Source organism: Melanerpes formicivorus, unplaced genomic scaffold, assembly GCF_026170545.1.
Source record: "Melanerpes formicivorus ecotype bairdi unplaced genomic scaffold, bMelFor1.0.p_v2 SCAF_117, whole genome shotgun sequence".
In the NCBI taxonomy this organism is placed as follows: domain Eukaryota; kingdom Metazoa; phylum Chordata; class Aves; order Piciformes; family Picidae; genus Melanerpes; species Melanerpes formicivorus.
The window spans coordinates 1,073,313-1,092,744 of NW_027142469.1; the positions used below are offsets into that span (position 1 = coordinate 1,073,313).

At 58.4% G+C, this 19,432-nt stretch overlaps 2 long non-coding RNA genes across 2 annotated transcripts; both read left to right on the forward strand.

Annotated features, from left to right (window-relative positions):
* The first annotated feature begins 6,306 nt into the window (after nucleotides 1-6,306).
* Nucleotides 6,307-8,567, forward strand: LOC137456137 (uncharacterized). Its single transcript, XR_010990959.1, has 3 exons — nucleotides 6,307-6,696; nucleotides 7,710-7,818; nucleotides 8,448-8,567. It is a non-coding gene; the product is annotated as an uncharacterized lncRNA (long non-coding RNA).
* An 8,456-nt stretch (nucleotides 8,568-17,023) lies between these two features.
* On the forward strand, nucleotides 17,024-19,075 carry LOC137456148 (uncharacterized). The gene is made up of 2 exons (XR_010990972.1): nucleotides 17,024-17,720; nucleotides 18,366-19,075. It is a non-coding gene; the product is annotated as an uncharacterized lncRNA (long non-coding RNA).
* The last annotated feature ends 357 nt before the right edge of the window (nucleotides 19,076-19,432 follow it).

The window sequence follows — 19,432 nt, forward strand, 5'->3', positions numbered from 1 at the left end:
CAGTCACAGTGGTGGTCTGTCAAAGGATGAAAAGATGGGGAACACCGTTCATGTGGGGCAGAGTCAGAGAGAGACACCCATCCAAGTCACCCTCAGAGCTGCATCCGCTCCTTCTGCTCTGTCAAACGATAGAAAACTACAAGAAGAAATAAATGGGAAGGGTGATTGATTGGTGGTGCTTTGATTCATTCTGATCTGTGGTGGATTTGAATCTTTGGAAGCCTGGAATGAATCCCTTTGCCTTCAGCAGGAGATCAGTAGCATTAAACAGGACAATGTGACCCTGTGGAAAATTTTGCAGGTTCCATTTGTGGGCTGTTTTCCTTTTACATGCCCAGCCCAGCTCCGCTGTGAATTAAGATACCACAGAGGTTGCTGGAGGTGGTCAGGTGACACTGGGCTTCATGGTGGGAGCTGCACCCCACCGTGCTCCTGAACTGGGGTGATTGATTCACCTCAGCCTGCTGCAGGTACGTGTTTTTGGAGGTCTTGGAGCCCCCTCATAGCGTCAAGATCACTCCTTGGGGTCTATAAGAGTAGCAGCTTCTTGGCTGCTCCAGTGGCCATCCCTGCTGCACACCCCCATGTTGTCCTCTGGCCTGCTGCCTGGTGGCCTGCCCATTGGTGGGCAGCACCTTGGAGGTGGAGCTGGACTTCAAACAAGGCTGCAAAAAACAGCAGAAGCTTCTGCAGGTATGAGGTAAGCATGGTGCTTTACACTTACATGGCACCCCAAAATTCTTGTAGCAGGCACCCTCCAGGGTGTAGGGGGATACCTACTGCCCCCTCAACGACTCTCTGCAAGTCCCTCACAAAACAAAGGAAATTTGGGCTAGGCTCTTCATCTTATAACCTGGAGTGTTTTGCTTTGTGTGCTATTCAGATGAGTAAGTGCTCTGTTTCAAAACTGCATGGTTTGCTCCTGTGTCCTACCTTTTCCTGTCCCACTCTCCCCTTGTGTCACACCTTTTGTAGCCCCCTTTTCCCCCCTCCTTTTTAGGTCCCCTTCTGTTCCTCCTTTCCCCATCCCCCTGTGCTGAGTCTTTCTCACCACCCTGCATCCCTCCTTTTCCAGTCCCTCTCCCCCTGCTTTTCATGTCACACTGTCTCTCTCTGCACAGTCAGAGACCAGAGAACAGAATTAAGACTCAAGATGGAGTCAAGCACCAAGTAACTTTTATTTGCCTGACAGCAAATTTGCAAATGCAAAGGGGGGAGAGAGAAAAAGAAAGGAAAGAAAGAAGAAAGGGTCAGTTGAGATAGCTGCCACCACCACAGACCTGCAGCGTCCTGAAGGCCAACTCATCTTCCACCTCAGTGGGTCCAACGTTGGCAGTCTTTCCTCTTGCATTTGGTCACATTATATATTCATTTCTCTTCTGAGAATCACTTAGCATGTTCTGTGATTAGTTTTGCTTACCCACAGCTTCCACCCAGCAGTGGTGTGCATGCCCAGTACTGTCACTGGAAGGGTTCTGGTGGTCTTCGGGCTGTCTGAACTGTTCTGTCTCCCAGGCCATGGGTTTGAGCACACGTGCAGAGGTTAGGCCAAATTTATTGGAATCAGCTCCACACTCAGGTGTGGAAGAAAGCAGGAAACCTCTGTCTAGTCTTGCGGTCCAATTGATGCTGCATGGCTGTGGCAGTGATGTCAGTTGTTGGCTTTGTGTTCTAGCAACACTGAACCAAAACAAGCAACCAGTCTCTTACACGAAGTTTGCAGAGATGGGGAGTAGCCTCTGGCCTAGTGAGACTAATCAGCAGTGTTGCTTCAGCTAAGATCTCCATGGTGGAATTTTTTACTGCAGGGAAAATATTGTGGGTAGCAGTTGTCATTAAGTGGGTAGCAAAAAAGGTAAAGGCTCTTAAATGACAAGTAACTGAATTTCATTGCTGTTAAAATATGCAGCAGCAGGTTTAGTTGATTAGATGGTGTTGGGTGATAGATTGGACTTGCTGATCTCAAAGGTCTTTTCCAACCTATTCTTTTTTTTACTTTTATTCTCATGCAAGAGTTGGCTTTCCCTCTGAACTTTTATACTTTTGTGTAAAGCTTGAGCAGCCCTTAACTTTCGAATTATTATACTGCATGCACTACTGCTTTGCAACACTCACAGGACTGTGGTGGTGTCAGACGGTTCACTTGCATTTAGCTCCTCAGGGCCCAGGCCTTCCTTTGGGCTGATAGTCTTGGCCAAAGCTGCAATGTTCAGTCCTTGCTGTGAAAGGCAGGAGGTGCTGGCTGGGCAGTTTGCTTTATTTTGTGCCTTTTTGGGGGTGACTCAAAGGGAGTGGGGGGATTGTGGGTGGGCTGGTTCTGCCACGTGGGGCAGGGATTGGGCGACCGGCGCTGCGTCCCGGTGTCCCGGCGGTGAGGAGCCCGGTCTCGGGGGTTTGGTATCCTGCGGTCCGGTTTCTGGAGGGGCCGGGGCCGTGGGGGCCCGTGGCGCGGTCACGCTCGCGGGTCTGACGTCCCGGTTTCTAGGGGGGGACCTCGGTTTGAGGGCCCTGCTTCGGGAAGGTTTTTTCCCGTGGTTTCAGGCCTCCGCAGGAGGGAGGGCAGGGACCTGGGCTGCGGCGGGTGAGGTTTCTTTGCGGTTGGACTTTGCAGGGGGTCGGCACAGCGAGGGGGGTCGGTCGTTCGCAGGGAGCCGGCTAGCGGCTCGGAGCCGGCGCTTCAACTGCCGCCGCTCGGTTTTGACCCCCGGGCAGTGATTAGTGATCGGGAGAACGGGACAAAAGCAAGTCATCAGAACTGCCTCCCATCCCCATCTCAGAGAGCGCCTTGGGGATCGTATTATAGTATTGGGATGATGAGTTGAGAGAAGGAAAATCAAAGAAAAAAATGGTTTAAGCTGCATATGCTGCTGTTTGGATCAGGGCTTCACGCCCTACTCCTGTTCCCATATTTAAGGACAAAGACAAGGAAAAGGCAGACAGGCTGGTGTGAGAATATGGGAGAGGTAAAATCAGAGCGGGGGGGCCACCAAGAAATCAGAAGTGGCCTAATCAAGATCCTCAGTGGGACCATCAACAGCTTCAGGGGAGACAGAACATGGGACAAGGAATTGAAGCTGTGCCCAGAAATTTTGATAAAGCCTATAGTGAGCATCAGAGGAAGCCTCCTATGGGGTGGATGCTAGGATTAAAGAGAAGTTTGCAGCTCTATTCTGGAATAGATCCCAGTTCTGCAGCTGGGGTGATACTTCTCAGGATGCAGTTTGTGGCAAAACCATGGGCAGATATTAGAAATTGGAAAAGATTGAGGATTGGCACGACAGAGGTTTAGAGGAATTACTACGTGAAGCTCGGAAGGTGTTTGTAAGGAGGGATGTAGAGAAACAGAAGGCAAAAGCTAGAATGTTGGTAACTGCTGTAAGGGTACTGGTGATTATGGATAGAGAGGGAAAAAAAGGTAGAAGTCTTATATGATAAATTAGCCCTCAATAGTAATATTAATGGAGTCCAGAAGACGATGAGTGATTGGATAAATAAAAGAATGTTGATTGATGCTCTGTTTTAAATTTGCCTGACATGGACAAATAATTTGATCTTTTTGTACATCTATATGGGGTGTTGACCCAGGACTGGACTGGAATTAAAAATCCTGTAGGGCATTGTTCCAAGTTATTAGATTCTGTAAGTAGGTGAGGGCCAATTTGCTTATCAGTGACCTTTACTAGTAGAGGAGGCCCAGAAAGCGGCTTTTTGTTTTGTTCTGGTCTCAGATCCCACCTTTGGGATTCCTGATGTATATGGGACTGAAGCTGGGGGTAAAGTGTTAATAACAACTTGGAAAGGAGAGTCACTAATTTCCCCCTGGGAAGGATCTTTTCTTGGTTTTGTTAACAACAGATCCAGCTGTCCGTACTGCAGAGCAAGGGTGGACACGTGCTTCCTGAGTAAAAGGAGCACTTCAGGAATGTGCCTCTGAACCTGGCTGACTTGCACCTGTAACACCTCTGGTCTGAAGGCTCTGGAACTAGCGAGACAAACCCACCTTTTGAAACATCTGACATTGTGTGACATCGAATCTGCATTGCAAGAAAATACCAAGGATTTCATTCGGTGTATAAAAGATCCTGGGACTTGATGTCATTGGGGATGGGTAAAGTGTAATGGTAAACTGGCTATTTAGAAAAGTGATGGTAAATTTTTCTGCTGCACTACAACGATGTGCTGAGAGTGTGTGTGGTTATAAATGTATGCTGTTGTAGTTCTAATTTGAAGTGATTAGACAGAGGATTCATCTGTGTTCTTTGTGTTAAAGTACCAAAAACTCTGTTCGGCTAGTGGGACCACAGGGACTGCAATACAGAAAGGACTGCTGGATCCATCCACTGAATGGACTGAGGTACCCCAAATGGAGGACATAAAGATGAGTTCCAGTATCAGAATAGGAGCGGTAATGGTCCTTGCCTGAAAATATCACAAACTAGAAACAGGTCGGGGTTCGAAATTGGTACAACCTCCCTGGACAAGGGAAGGAGACACGGTCCGAGCAGAGCATTGGTGGGATTGAAGGAGGCAAGGCCGGGTAGACCTCTGTAATTGCCACAAAGAAGATCTAGAACCATGGCTGTGGGCAGCAACCCCATAGGCCATGTGAGTGGAGTTGCAAGTCAAACTGGACTCCTAATTCCCAGGATTAACCACTCAGAGGGAGAAAGGTGTCACCCAGGTATTGGTATATATAGCATAGCCACTCGCTGTGTATGGCACCTATTAAAGTAAAAGAGGAAATACTTTCAGGCAAGGAACATCAGTTGTTATCCCATTCCCTTTACCAGGAAGTTGAAATTGGGAATCCTTTTGCTTGTTGTAGAATTGTTGCCAAGTTAGGTTATTATGGCTCAAGCCAAATGTAGTAGAAAGAAGGGGAGGGATTGTGAGAAACTGGTTATAATATTTGGCTTTCGCAAGGGGGATTACTGGGGAGCGTGGGGCTGGATCGTTGGGCTGATGGTCTGTATTGTGTGGGGTATTGGGAGGGAAAGGGGAGGTGCCAACAGGTCTAAAGACTGGCCAGGTCAAAAGTGCAGGTTTGGTCTGTCCTGATGGAGAGGGGTGGGAGCGTGCTGGGGAATATATGAATATGTACGCTTTAATATATGAATATGTCTGTTTGCCGTCTCTATCAGCTCACCTCGTGTTGTGGGGGTGCGGCTCTAGCAAGCTCGCTCTGCGCCCAGTGCTGTGTTGCCTTTATTTTATAATAAACTGGTTATAAGTTTTCAGCAGCGAGTTCGTTTCTCACGGTCTCCAGAAGCTTTCCATCAGAGGGAAGTTGCTCATCAGCTTGTCTGCAGGTGAGTGTTTTATAGAATAATAGAATCGTTTGGGTTGGAAAAGGCCTTTCAGATTCCGCAGTCCCAACAGCTCACAAACTGCCAAGTCTCATCCCAATCTCTTTGTCTCTTAAGCATCTGCAGGGATGGGGATTCAACCACTTCCCTGGGGAAACTATTCCAGTCTTTTGAGAAGCTTTCAGTGAAGAAGCTTCTTTAACAGGCAACCTAAACATCCTCTGATACAACTTGAGGCCATTTCCTCACATGGGGGGGTGGGGACAATGAACACCAGAGTGAGCCCCCCCGATGCTGGGAGACCCCAAAATCTAAGATCCTGCAATTCCACTGAAGACACCAGATGAAGGGGGGACCATCAAAGGGTTTAAGTGAGGAGAGCAACAGACAGAAGAGATGGGTGAGTGCCAGTGCTAAATGCGCTGACTGCAAAGTGATGTCGGGGCTGTCAGCCCTGGGAGCCCTGCTCGGAGATGCGGAGCTCTGTGTCTCCTGCGCGGCGGCGTTTGGATCAATACATCATTAATATTGTTATTGCCTCCCCGCCTCCTCCTTTGGCCGCAGGGGGCCAGGGTGCTGCTGGGACAGGACAGCTCCAAGGCAGGACAGCCCCAGGCGCGGCAGGGGGCCGGGGGCACAGCCGGGCGGGGGAGGCAGGGGCGGCCCTGCGGTGTGCCGAGCGGCTGCGAGAGCTCTGAGGGACGGGGAAGAGCGCTGGGGGGGCGGCTCGGAGCCGGGGCCGCTGTGAGCACCGCGGCGGGGCCGGGGCCGGGGTCTGTGCGCCCCGGGGCTCCCCGCCCCAGCGCTCTGCCGCACCGCAGCGCTCGGCGCCGGCCGCTGCCCCTCCGGCCCGGGCTCGGTGCGAGACCTGCAAGGGGCAGAGGCGCTCGGCTCTGCCGCCAGCGCTGAGCTCTGGCAAGCACCGCGGAGCGCCCTGAGGCAGGGCCCGGGCAGGTGCGGGAGAGGGAGCGGGGGGGGGCTCGAGCAGGGGGGGCCTGGGGCGGCCGAGAGGGACGTTTTAAATTCCCTTCTGTAACTGTGAGGTCTCTCCTGGGCCGCTCAGAACACTACAGATGGAGATACAGTTCATAGAGGGAGCAGCAGGGGTGCCCGAAGGCTCTCTGGGGTGCGCGCCAGCGCCGGCGGAGGAGACTGAGCGCCCTGGGGCGCGGGGCGGGGCCGGGGGCGGGGCCTGGGCTCCTCCCAGGGCTTCAGCGCGAGAATTCGAGCGGCCAGAGGCGCCCGGCCCGGGCGGGACCGGCCCCGGCCAGAGGCGCCGCTGGACTTGGGAGTTGCGCTCAGAGGGCAGCTGTGGCAGCGCTCCGGCGGATGGAGACCTGGCAGGCGCCTCAGGGGGGCTCTGGCGGATCCGCGAGGGACAGGAGCCCAGGTGCGAGCGGGGACAGGGAGGGCTGGCCCGGGGAGACCTGCGGGAGCTTAGAGCCTGAGGCGCTCGCCGTGCAGCTTCAACCGCCCGTCGGTGCAGATGTCCTCAGTGCAATGAACACGAGGGGCGGCTGCCAGGGCGGCCCGGAGGGCATTCCAGCGGCTGGGGGAGTTCCGGCTCTGCGGGGAAGGCTGAGCCGAGGCGCCGGTAGACGGGCTGGGTGCGAGGACGGCTCCCGAAGCGCAGGGGCAGCGCTGGGGCAGCGCGGGGGGTGGCGGAGCGCTGAAGGCAGCGCTGAGGTGCGTGAGAGGGAACGGGGCTGGGCTGGGGCAGAGCTGCAGCAGCTGAAGGGAGGAGTTTGTGTAGGCAGTGTCTGAGGTGCTGTCATCTCCAGCCCGGAACATACACGTGTTTGTATTGGTTTTAATAAAAGGACATTAAGGGTGGCCGGGCTGGGGGGGGCTGTGTCTGTGAGCGCCACAGAAGGCGCCGCGGCGGGGGGGGGGCTGTGGGGTGTTGGGGGCTGTGAGCGCCCTGAGGGTTCCCGCGCGGCGGCTTTCCCGCCCTGCCCGCGCCACAGGCACCAGCGCGCGCTGTTCCCGCGCGGCCGCCGCCTGAGGCAAGGGGAGGCGCCTGGCTGTGGGGACTGTGAGCGCCCGGAGGGTCCCGGCCTCACCTGTGCGCCCTTCCCGCCAGAGGGGCCGGCGCGCGCCGCGCGCCTCAGGAGCTGCCGGGGCGGGAACGGGAAGCGGCCCGGGGCAGGGCCGGGCCGGGCCGCAGCCCGCAGCTGCGCTGTGTTTGGGGTCTGGGAGGATCCGCTCCTGGGGCAGAGCTGCGGATGCCGGAGGGCAGGGCAGGCAGCGCAGGGGCTTGGGCAGGTTCGTGAGGGCGCAGGGTGAGACCGGCCGGGGGCAGGGGAATCAGCTCGGGGACAATTTCTGTTTCGTTAAAACCTGAGGCACTTCCCTCTGTAGCTCAGCACCTCCTGAGTGTGCCTCTGCTGTTTGCTCCTTCAGGCAGAACGAGGCTCTGCAGGGAGCAGACTCGGGGACAGAGCAGTGACATTTGGGCACAGAGACTGAGAGGATCTGTGGGGCAGAAAATGCAAACAGAGAAAGCCCTGAGGTAAGCAAGAGCAGAGGTGACATCCTGGAGGGAAAACATGGAGGCAGTTTATACAGGATAAAAGCCAAAGCTTTCGGAGGGAAAAGCTGAGGCAATGTGCTGGGGGCAGAGCGGGCATGGAGGGAACCTGAGGCAACCCACAGGGAGAAGGTGAAAATTGTCCTGAGAAAACCTGAGCAAAGAAGAGGGGACACAGGAAGCAGCTTGGAGGGAAGACTTAAGGCAAATATCTGTGAGACAAGATACAGAAATGAACAGGAAAGTTAACCTATGGGAGACAAAAACGAGGATTTGAGAGGGAAAATCACAGCTTATTTAGGAGGGAGAGTGAGGGGGAGGAAAGGCATGGGAGGGAAGAGCTGAGGAAAGGTGGAAGGAGGAAAGGGGATGTTTGGGAGGGAAACAGAGGCCATTTTGGACGGGAGGAAGGGAAATTATGCCTGGAATTGAGAAGGAAATCTGTAGGGCAGAGAATGAAAATGTTGAAAATAGAAGCTATGATAATGCAAGGAGAGAAAGGACATTTTGAACAGAAAAACCCTGTAGTGATGGAGGAGCAGTGATACCTTTTCCCCTTGGGCGGGGAGGAATTGGCACTGCTGAGGCCTAACTCTGTCCTCCTTCCTCAGAGGCAGCTGGCACAGAGCCCCACTATGGAGCGGCGAGGCAAGGTGTGGGGGGGCGAAAGGAGCTGAGAAGAGGAGGAGCACCGGGCTGAACAGCTGGACATGAGCAAGGCGCCCTGGGCAATGAGACCTCCCTCTCAATTTGGCTGTGGTAACACAAGATCTTTGCCAGCACCGTTAGGGTGCCCTGGTTGGCTTTGTGCTGGGCGACCTCCCTGTAAGCAGGGCTCGGTCTTTGCTTTTGCTGTTGTAGGCCTTTTGCCACCTAGCTCCTTGGCTGCACGGAGACTGGCAACCCTGTAAGGAGGGTCTGAGCCGGCGTCTCGGCCCGTATGGGAGGAAGTGTAGCTGCCTGGACCCCAGCCCCCCCTGTAAGCAGGGGAGGGCCCTTTAAACAGTTTCTCGGCTGCTGGCGGCCTGGCCAGCGTGACGCCCTGTACTTGGGGCATGTCACAACGATTGGCATCCTGAGGCCCCTCTACCTGCATGCATCCCCGGGGGGGCCAGGTCTGACCCTCTGCTCTCCTGCTCAGGGTTAAGGATGCCTGCCCCACCAGTGGCTGCCCAGAGCTTGCTCCCTCTCTTGGGAAGGGCTGTGTGTGTGGCCCCTCTTGCCTCTGTGTGCCTGAGTCTGCTTGTCCTTTAGGTCCCTTAGAAAAGGCTGTAGCTTAGCTTAGGCTTCCCAGGAGGGAAAGAGGGGCTCTGGGCGGTTCCACGGCAGTCTCCTTGGAGGCCTCGAGTGGGGTGGGAGCTCGGCTTGCCCCTCCTTTGATTGGATGGACACAGCGAAGCCGCTTAAGTCGTCTTGCGGCAAGGTGACCCCCCTGTAGTTCAGGGCCTGGGTCTCTGCCTTCATGGCAGCCTGTTCCCTTGGCACCCTGTCAGCTTAACAGCCCCGCACTCGGGGCCTGTGTGACGAGTTATGGAGCCTTCTGTGCCGTTCTGTCCCCTTCTGTCCCCAGCAGCAGCCACCCAAGGTCCCTGTAAGCAGGGCTGGGGAGGCTGCTTTTGGCAGCTAACAGGAACAAACCCTTAGAGGGTTGAGGTCAGTCCCTGGGCTCCTGAAGAGGTGGTGTTGTGCTGCAGCCAGGAGGGCCGGCCCGTAAGTGGGCGCAGGCCAGAGCCCGTGGCTCTCCGTGGGGCTTTTTGGGAGTGCCAGGCCGAGAGCGACCGCCCTGTAGGCAGGGAAGTGTGTTGCCGGTGTCCGGCGGGAGGTTCAAGGAGGGACCCCCCCTGTAATCAGGGCGGGTAGATCTGGTCCCGGCCTTTCAGAGGCATGGGGCCAGGGAGTGTGTGGGGCTTATCTTAGCGTGTTGTTCCCCCCCGCCCCACCCCGTCTTCGGGGCTGGGGCCACAGCCCCCCGGCCTTTGGCCGTGATGCCCCACTGCCTGGCTGCTGTCTTCCTGTAGCTGCGGGGCCAGGCCAAGCTCTCAGCTCCCTGGGTTTCGACCCGCCCGTAAGAGGGGTCGGGGTCCGAGTGCCTTTGCGCTCAGCTGGCAGCCTGTGTGGGGCACCTCCCCCGGCTAGCGGGGTGTGGGTCAAGATGCCCCTGAAGCGGAGAGAAGGAGCCTCCGTGGGCCTTTTGGGACCAGGGCCGCCCTGTAAGTCAGGGCCCGGTCAGTGCCCTGGCATCCCGGGCGCTTTGAAATGCCAGCGGCGGCTCCAGCCCCCTGTAAGCAGGGTCGTGCAGCCGCTCTGGCCGCTGCGTTGCATGCCCAGCTCCATTGCCCAGGGCGTCTGCTGCGGCGCCCGTCTGCGGTCCCGACCGGAAGTGTGCCGTGCGCCGCTTGGGTGAGTCGAGCGAAAGCGGGAAGACTTTGCAGAGCTGGGGGTGTCTGCGGGCGGGTAGCTGGCCGGGGGGTGCCCATGGGGAGCTGCCTGCGGGGCTGGAGGCTTCCCTCTTTCCCTCGGGCGGGGAGCAACTGGCACTACTGAGGCCTAACTCTGTCCTCCTTCCTTGGCAGTGGCTGGCACAGAAGGAAGAAGAGGCCCGCTGCGGAGCGGCGAGGCAACATACGGCGGAGGCAAGAGGCGGCGAGGCAACATACGGCGGAGGCAAGAGGCGGCGAGGCAAGAGGAGCGGCGTCCGGCTGAAGAGCAGGACAGGAGAAAGGCGCCCTGGGCAATGAGACCTCCCTCTCAATTTGGCTGTGGTAACACAAGATCTTTGCCAGCACCGTTAGGGTGCCCTGGTTGGCTTTGTGCTGGGCGACCTCCCTGTAAGCAGGGCTCGGTCTTTGCTTTTGCTGTTGTAGGCGTTTTGCCACCTAGCTCCTTGGCTGCACGGAGACTGGCAACCCTGTAAGGAGGGTCCGAGCCGGCGTCTCGGCCCGTATGGGGGGAAGTGTAGCTGCCTGGACCCCAGCCCCCCCTGTAAGCAGGGGAGGGCCCTTTAAACAGTTTCTCGGCTGCTGGCGGCCTGGCCAGCGTGACGCCCTGTACTTGGGGCATGTCACAACGATTGGCATCCTGAGGCCCCTCTACCTGCATGCATCCCCGGGGGGGCCAGGTCTGACCCTCTGCTCTCCTGCTCGGGGTTAAGGATGCCTGCCCCACCAGTGGCTGCCCAGAGCTTGCTCCCTCTCTTGGGAAGGGCTGTGTGTGTGGCCCCTCTTGCCTCTGTGTGCCTGAGTCTGCTTGTCCTTTAGGTCCCTTAGAAAAGGCTGTAGCTTAGCTTAGGCTTCCCAGGAGGGAAAGAGGGGCTCTGGGCGGTTCCACGGCAGTCTCCTTGGAGGCCTCGAGTGGGGTGGGAGCTCGGCTTGCCCCTCCTTTGATTGGATGGACGCAGCGAAGCCGCTTAAGTCGTCTTGCGGCAAGGTGACCCCCCTGTAGTTCAGGGCCTGGGTCTCTGCCTTCATGGCAGCCTGTTCCCTTGGCACCCTGTCAGCTTAACAGCCCCGCACTCGGGGCCTGTGTGACGAGTTATGGAGCCTTCTGTGCCGTTCTGTCCCCTTCTGTCCCCAGCAGCAGCCCAAGGTCCCTGTAAGCAGGGCTGGGGAGGCTGCTTTTGGCAGCTAACAGGAACAAACCCTTAGAGGGTTGAGGTCAGTCCCTGGGCTCCTGAAGAGGTGGTGTTGTGCTGCAGCCAGGAGGGCCGGCCCGTAAGTGGGCGCAGGCCAGAGCCCGTGGCTCTCCGTGGGGCTTTTTGGGAGTGCCGGGCCGAGAGCGACCGCCCTGTAGGCAGGGAAGTGTGTTGCCGGTGTCCGGCGGGAGGTTCAAGGAGGGACCCCCCCTGTAATCAGGGTGGGTAGATCTGGTCCCGGCCTTTCAGAGGCATGGGGCCAGGGAGTGTGTGGGGCTTATCTTAGCGTGTTGTTCCCCCCCGCCCCACCCCGTCTTCGGGGCTGGGGCCACAGCCCCCCGGCCTTTGGCCGTGATGCCCCACTGCCTGGCTGCTGTCTTCCTGTAGCTGCGGGGCCAGGCCAAGCTCTCAGCTCCCTGGGTTTCGACCCGCCCGTAAGAGGGGTCGGGGTCCGAGTGCCTTTGCGCTCAGCTGGCAGCCTGTGTGGGGCACCCCCCCCGGCTAGCGGGGTGTGGGTCAAGATGCCCCTGAAGCGGAGAGAAGGAGCCTCCGTGGGCCTTTTGGGACCAGGGCCGCCCTGTAAGTCAGGGCCCGGTCAGTGCCCTGGCATCCCGGGCGCTTTGAAATGCCAGCGGCGGCTCCAGCCCCCTGTAAGCAGGGTCGTGCAGCCGCTCTGGCCGCTGCGTTGCATGCCCAGCTCCATTGCCCAGGGCGTCTGCTGCGGCGCCCGTCTGCGGTCCCGACCGGAAGTGTGCCGTGCGCCGCTTGGGTGAGTCGAGCGAAAGCGGGAAGACTTTGCAGAGCTGGGGGTGTCTGCGGGCGGGTAGCTGGCCGGGGGGTGCCCATGGGGAGCTGCCTGCGGGGCTGGAGGCTTCCCTCTTTCCCTCGGGCGGGGAGCAACTGGCACTACTGAGGCCTAACTCTGTCCTCCTTCCTTGGCAGTGGCTGGCACAGAAGGAAGAAGAGGCCCGCTGCGGAGCGGCGAGGCAACATACGGCGGAGGCAAGAGGCGGCGAGGCAACATACGGCGGAGGCAAGAGGCGGCGAGGCAAGAGGAGCGGCGTCCGGCTGAAGAGCAGGACAGGAGAAAGGCGCCCTGGGCAATGAGACCTCCCTCTCAATTTGGCTGTGGTAACACAAGATCTTTGCCAGCACCGTTAGGGTGCCCTGGTTGGCTTTGTGCTGGGCGACCTCCCTGTAAGCAGGGCTCGGTCTTTGCTTTTGCTGTTGTAGGCGTTTTGCCACCTAGCTCCTTGGCTGCACGGAGACTGGCAACCCTGTAAGGAGGGTCCGAGCCGGCGTCTCGGCCCGTATGGGGGGAAGTGTAGCTGCCTGGACCCCAGCCCCCCCTGTAAGCAGGGGAGGGCCCTTTAAACAGTTTCTCGGCTGCTGGCGGCCTGGCCAGCGTGACGCCCTGTACTTGGGGCATGTCACAACGATTGGCATCCTGAGGCCCCTCTACCTGCATGCATCCCCGGGGGGGCCAGGTCTGACCCTCTGCTCTCCTGCTCGGGGTTAAGGATGCCTGCCCCACCAGTGGCTGCCCAGAGCTTGCTCCCTCTCTTGGGAAGGGCTGTGTGTGTGGCCCCTCTTGCCTCTGTGTGCCTGAGTCTGCTTGTCCTTTAGGTCCCTTAGAAAAGGCTGTAGCTTAGCTTAGGCTTCCCAGGAGGGAAAGAGGGGCTCTGGGCGGTTCCACGGCAGTCTCCTTGGAGGCCTCGAGTGGGGTGGGAGCTCGGCTTGCCCCTCCTTTGATTGGATGGACACAGCGAAGCCGCTTAAGTCGTCTTGCGGCAAGGTGACCCCCCTGTAGTTCAGGGCCTGGGTCTCTGCCTTCATGGCAGCCTGTTCCCTTGGCACCCTGTCAGCTTAACAGCCCCGCACTCGGGGCCTGTGTGACGAGTTATGGAGCCTTCTGTGCCGTTCTGTCCCCTTCTGTCCCCAGCAGCAGCCCAAGGTCCCTGTAAGCAGGGCTGGGGAGGCTGCTTTTGGCAGCTAACAGGAACAAACCCTTAGAGGGTTGAGGTCAGTCCCTGGGCTCCTGAAGAGGTGGTGTTGTGCTGCAGCCAGGAGGGCCGGCCCGTAAGTGGGCGCAGGCCAGAGCCCGTGGCTCTCCGTGGGGCTTTTTGGGAGTGCCGGGCCGAGAGCGACCGCCCTGTAGGCAGGGAAGTGTGTTGCCGGTGTCCGGCGGGAGGTTCAAGGAGGGACCCCCCCTGTAATCAGGGCGGGTAGATCTGGTCCCGGCCTTTCAGAGGCATGGGGCCAGGGAGTGTGTGGGGCTTATCTTAGCGTGTTGTTCCCCCCCGCCCCACCCCGTCTTCGGGGCTGGGGCCACAGCCCCCCGGCCTTTGGCCGTGATGCCCCACTGCCTGGCTGCTGTCTTCCTGTAGCTGCGGGGCCAGGCCAAGCTCTCAGCTCCCTGGGTTTCGACCCGCCTGTAAGAGGGGTCGGGGTCCGAGTGCCTTTGCGCTCAGCTGGCAGCCTGTGTGGGGCACCCCCCCCGGCTAGCGGGGTGTGGGTCAAGATGCCCCTGAAGCGGAGAGAAGGAGCCTCCGTGGGCCTTTTGGGACCAGGGCCGCCCTGTAAGTCAGGGCCCGGTCAGTGCCCTGGCATCCCGGGCGCTTTGAAATGCCAGCGGCGGCTCCAGCCCCCTGTAAGCAGGGTCGTGCAGCCGCTCTGGCCGCTGCGTTGCATGCCCAGCTCCATTGCCCAGGGCGTCTGCTGCGGCGCCCGTCTGCGGTCCCGACCGGAAGTGTGCCGTGCGCCGCTTGGGTGAGTCGAGCGAAAGCGGGAAGACTTTGCAGAGCTGGGGGTGTCTGCGGGCGGGTAGCTGGCCGGGGGGTGCCCATGGGGAGCTGCCTGCGGGGCTGGAGGCTTCCCTCTTTCCCTCGGGCGGGGAGCAACTGGCACTACTGAGGCCTAAATCTGTCCTCCTTCCTTGGCAGTGGCTGGCACAGAAGGAAGAAGAGGCCCGCTGCGGAGCGGCGAGGCAGCATACGGCGGAGGCAAGAGGCGGCGAGGCAACATACGGCGGAGGCAAGAGGCGCGAGGCAAGAGGAGCGGCGTCCGGCTGAAGAGCAGGACAGGAGAAAGGCGCCCTGGGCAATGAGACCTCCCTCTCAATTTGGCTGTGGTAACACAAGATCTTTGCCAGCACCGTTAGGGTGCCCTGGTTGGCTTTGTGCTGGGCGACCTCCCTGTAAGCAGGGCTCGGTCTTTGCTTTTGCTGTTGTAGGCGTTTTGCCACCTAGCTCCTTGGCTGCACGGAGACTGGCAACCCTGTAAGGAGGGTCCGAGCCGGCGTCTCGGCCCGTATGGGGGGAAGTGTAGCTGCCTGGACCCCAGCCCCCCCTGTAAGCAGGGGAGGGCCCTTTAAACAGTTTCTCGGCTGCTGGCGGCCTGGCCAGCGTGACGCCCTGTACTTGGGGCATGTCACAACGATTGGCATCCTGAGGCCCCTCTACCTGCATGCATCCCCGGGGGGGCCAGGTCTGACCCTCTGCTCTCCTGCTCGGGGTTAAGGATGCCTGCCCCACCAGTGGCTGCCCAGAGCTTGCTCCCTCTCTTGGGAAGGGCTGTGTGTGTGGCCCCTCTTGCCTCTGTGTGCCTGAGTCTGCTTGTCCTTTAGGTCCCTTAGAAAAGGCTGTAGCTTAGCTTAGGCTTCCCAGGAGGGAAAGAGGGGCTCTGGGCGGTTCCACGGCAGTCTCCTTGGAGGCCTCGAGTGGGGTGGGAGCTCGGCTTGCCCCTCCTTTGATTGGATGGACACAGCGAAGCCGCTTAAGTCGTCTTGCGGCAAGGTGACCCCCCTGTAGTTCAGGGCCTGGGTCTCTGCCTTCATGGCAGCCTGTTCCCTTGGCACCCTGTCAGCTTAACAGCCCCGCACTCGGGGCCTGTGTGACGAGTTATGGAGCCTTCTGTGCCGTTCTGTCCCCTTCTGTCCCCAGCAGCAGCCCAAGGTCCCTGTAAGCAGGGCTGGGGAGGCTGCTTTTGGCAGCTAACAGGAACAAACCCTTAGAGGGTTGAGGTCAGTCCCTGGGCTCCTGAAGAGGTGGTGTTGTGCTGCAGCCAGGAGGGCCGGCCCGTAAGTGGGCGCAGGCCAGAGCCCGTGGCTCTCCGTGGGGCTTTTTGGGAGTGCCGGGCCGAGAGCGACCGCCCTGTAGGCAGGGAAGTGTGTTGCCGGTGTCCGGCGGGAGGTTCAAGGAGGGACCCCCCCTGTAATCAGGGCGGGTAGATCTGGTCCCGGCCTTTCAGAGGCATGGGGCCAGGGAGTGTGTGGGGCTTATCTTAGCGTGTTGTTCCCCCCCGCCCCACCCCGTCTTCGGGGCTGGGGCCACAGCCCCCCGGCCTTTGGCCGTGATGCCCCACTGCCTGGCTGCTGTCTTCCTGTAGCTGCGGGGCCAGGCCAAGCTCTCAGCTCCCTGGGTTTCGACCCGCCCGTAAGAGGGGTCGGGGTCCGAGTGCCTTTGCGCTCAGCTGGCAGCCTGTGTGGGGCACCCCCCCCGGCTAGCGGGGTGTGGGTCAAGATGCCCCTGAAGCGGAGAGAAGGAGCCTCCGTGGGCCTTTTGGGACCAGGGCCGCCCTGTAAGTCAGGGCCCGGTCAGTGCCCTGGCATCCCGGGCGCTTTGAAATGCCAGCGGCGGCTCCAGCCCCCTGTAAGCAGGGTCGTGCAGCCGCTCTGGCCGCTGCGTTGCATGCCCAGCTCCATTGCCCAGGGCGTCTGCTGCGGCGCCCGTCTGCGGTCCCGACCGGAAGTGTGCCGTGCGCCGCTTGGGTGAGTCGAGCGAAAGCGGGAAGACTTTGCAGAGCTGGGGGTGTCTGCGGGCGGGTAGCTGGCCGGGGGGTGCCCATGGGGAGCTGCCTGCGGGGCTGGAGGCTTCCCTCTTTCCCTCGGGCGGGGAGCAGCTGGCACTACTGAGGCCTAACTCTGTCCTCCTTCCTTGGCAGTGGCTGGCACAGAAGGAAGAAGAGGCCCGCTGCGGAGCGGCGAGGCAACATACGGCGGAGGCAAGAGGCGCGAGGCAAGAGGAGCGGCGTCCGGCTGAAGAGCAGGACAGGAGAAAGGCGCCCTGGGCAATGAGACCTCCCTCTCAATTTGGCTGTGGTAACACAAGATCTTTGCCAGCACCGTTAGGGTGCCCTGGTTGGCTTTGTGCTGGGCGACCTCCCTGTAAGCAGGGCTCGGTCTTTGCTTTTGCTGTTGTAGGCGTTTTGCCACCTAGCTCCTTGGCTGCACGGAGACTGGCAACCCTGTAAGGAGGGTCCGAGCCGGCGTCTCGGCCCGTATGGGGGGAAGTGTAGCTGCCTGGACCCCAGCCCCCCCTGTAAGCAGGGGAGGGCCCTTTAAACAGTTTCTCGGCTGCTGGCGGCCTGGCCAGCGTGACGCCCTGTACTTGGGGCATGTCACAACGATTGGCATCCTGAGGCCCCTCTACCTGCATGCATCCCCGGGGGGGCCAGGTCTGACCCTCTGCTCTCCTGCTCAGGGTTAAGGATGCCTGCCCCACCAGTGGCTGCCCAGAGCTTGCTCCCTCTCTTGGGAAGGGCTGTGTGTGTGGCCCCTCTTGCCTCTGTGTGCCTGAGTCTGCTTGTCCTTTAGGTCCCTTAGAAAAGGCTGTAGCTTAGCTTAGGCTTCCCAGGAGGGAAAGAGGGGCTCTGGGCGGTTCCACGGCAGTCTCCTTGGAGGCCTCGAGTGGGGTGGGAGCTCGGCTTGCCCCTCCTTTGATTGGATGGACACAGCGAAGCCGCTTAAGTCGTCTTGCAGCAAGGTGACCCCCCTGTAGTTCAGGGCCTGGGTCTCTGCCTTCATGGCAGCCTGTTCCCTTGGCACCCTGTCAGCTTAACAGCCCCGCACTCGGGGCCTGTGTGACGAGTTATGGAGCCTTCTGTGCCGTTCTGTCCCCTTCTGTCCCCAGCAGCAGCCCCAGGTCCCTGTAAGCAGGGCTGGGGAGGCTGCTTTTGGCAGCTAACAGGAACAAACCTTTAGAGGGTTGAGGTCAGTCCCTGGGCTCCTGAAGAGGTGGTGTTGTGCTGCAGCCAGGAGGGCCGGCTGGGGGCATCCCTCTTTCCCTCGGGCAGGGAGGAATTGGCACTACCGAGGCCTTCTTTTGTCCTTTTGGCAATCTTTGTCAAGGCAGACAGAACGTAGCACTGCTGTGTATCATCACTTCTTGTCCTGCTCCTTCAGATATTCTTCATGTGGAAAGCACACTCAGACTAGCCTTCAGCTGCCACAAGCTGTATCAAAGGCCTGCCTCAGGTGATTTTTTGCCTGTTTATGTCTCCTGGCATAATGAGCTGCAGTCCTGTTGTGCAAGAATCCCATCCTTCTTCCATGTGGATTGTCACTTGCACTAGTGCAAAATGGTTGAGGTACCACGCAGCTCTTACTGTGTCCGTTTGAAGTCCATTTTGCTTCGATTCTGGACAGCTTTTCTGTGCTCAGGGTGAACATGTCACAGGTGTAAGGGTGAATTTGTGTTCCCAGTGATCCTCTTCTTTGGGAGAGAATAATTTTTGTTCTTTTGCTCTTATGTGATGCCTCCGTGCTTTTAATGAGTTGGAAGGAAATTTTAAGTGGTATGGAAGCAGTATTCAGCAGGGACACTAAGGACCAGTTTTCAGTTAGTCCACGTGCCAGGCAATCAGGTGAGAGGGCAGACTCAAATCAAACTCTCCAAAGCTTCTCATCATGTCTTCACATGGAGCAACTGCTCCTTCCCTTGCAGGCATCCTGGCTTGTTTCTAGGCTTAAGCATCTGTTGTGGACGTTCTTTGCACTTTTTAACCCTCCTAAACACCGGGGGGATTCTTCAGGGAACAGTTTAGCTCAATCACAGCACTTATTTGTCTGTAAAATTTTGCCAGTGCTTCTGTAATAAAAAGGTTTTTATTTCTGCTGTAGCTTGCAAGCTGGTGACCACCGTGGGAGCACCGCTCTGTTGTTCACAGAGTGTTTTTTTGTTGCAAACTTGGGACAAATGTGAGATTTAGGTGAGTTACTTTCTTTAGAAGTGTCTGCTCAGCCATCCTCTTCCTGGATCTCTTGGACAGAAGAAAGGTTTGTCTCTCTCTGTTTGCAGTGCCCTGATGAGGACTTGTGCCAACACAGGCTCAGAAAGCTGAAACCACCGAAGGGTTTAGTGGATGAGAGCAAAGCTCAGCCAGTTGCTGAAGGTGGAAACCTTACCCAGAAGGCTGTCCCCAGCTCGGGGTGATAAAAAGAACAGGAGCGTAGCCGCTCAGCTGTCTTTCCTTCTGTGATGCCACGTGGGGGTGGTAAGGGTGCAGCAGAGGAGCAGTGAGGGAGGGGTGGGGGCAGTCTCCCACAAAGGCTGCTTGCAGACCTGAATGTTTGAAATGCCAGAACGTTCTTGGAGGGGAGGGAAAGCCCTGGGAAAGTGTGAGTGTGAGGTGTTCCAGCAGAGGAAAAGCGGTGCTGTTTGCAGGACAGTGATTTGTATGCAGCAAGGCTTTGACCTGACTCCCCCTGGATCTCTGTTATCTTGAAATGCTTCCAGAATAGAAAAGCACAGCCTGAGCAGGCCACAGAGGGTTTGAACTGGAAATAGAAATATCAACTGTGTCTCTCTCAATTAAAACTTTGTGTGTGCTTGTGGTGTGTTGTTTTTTCTTGGAATGGAAAAAGCCTGGAAGGGAGCTCAGCAAAGCTGCTCCCCAGGCAGAGGTGGAGGACCTGCCCCAGACCTGCTGTGTTGGGAGTCTGTTACAGGGGTCTGCTGTTATCTAAAGTGGGCCTGGGGGGTATGAAAAGGGAATTTGGGGGTATCTGAATGGTTCTGAGGGCCTCTGCAGGGTCCTGATGGAGACTGGGGGGAGGTGGTGGGGTTTAGGGTCAGGCATCTCTGTGGGGTTCCACGTTTTGGGGTCTTGCAGGAGCTGGGGAGGTCTCACTCTGGGTTTTAGTGTACCTGCAGCCCTGGGAGGCCCCAGCTTCGGCTCCCCCTGCAT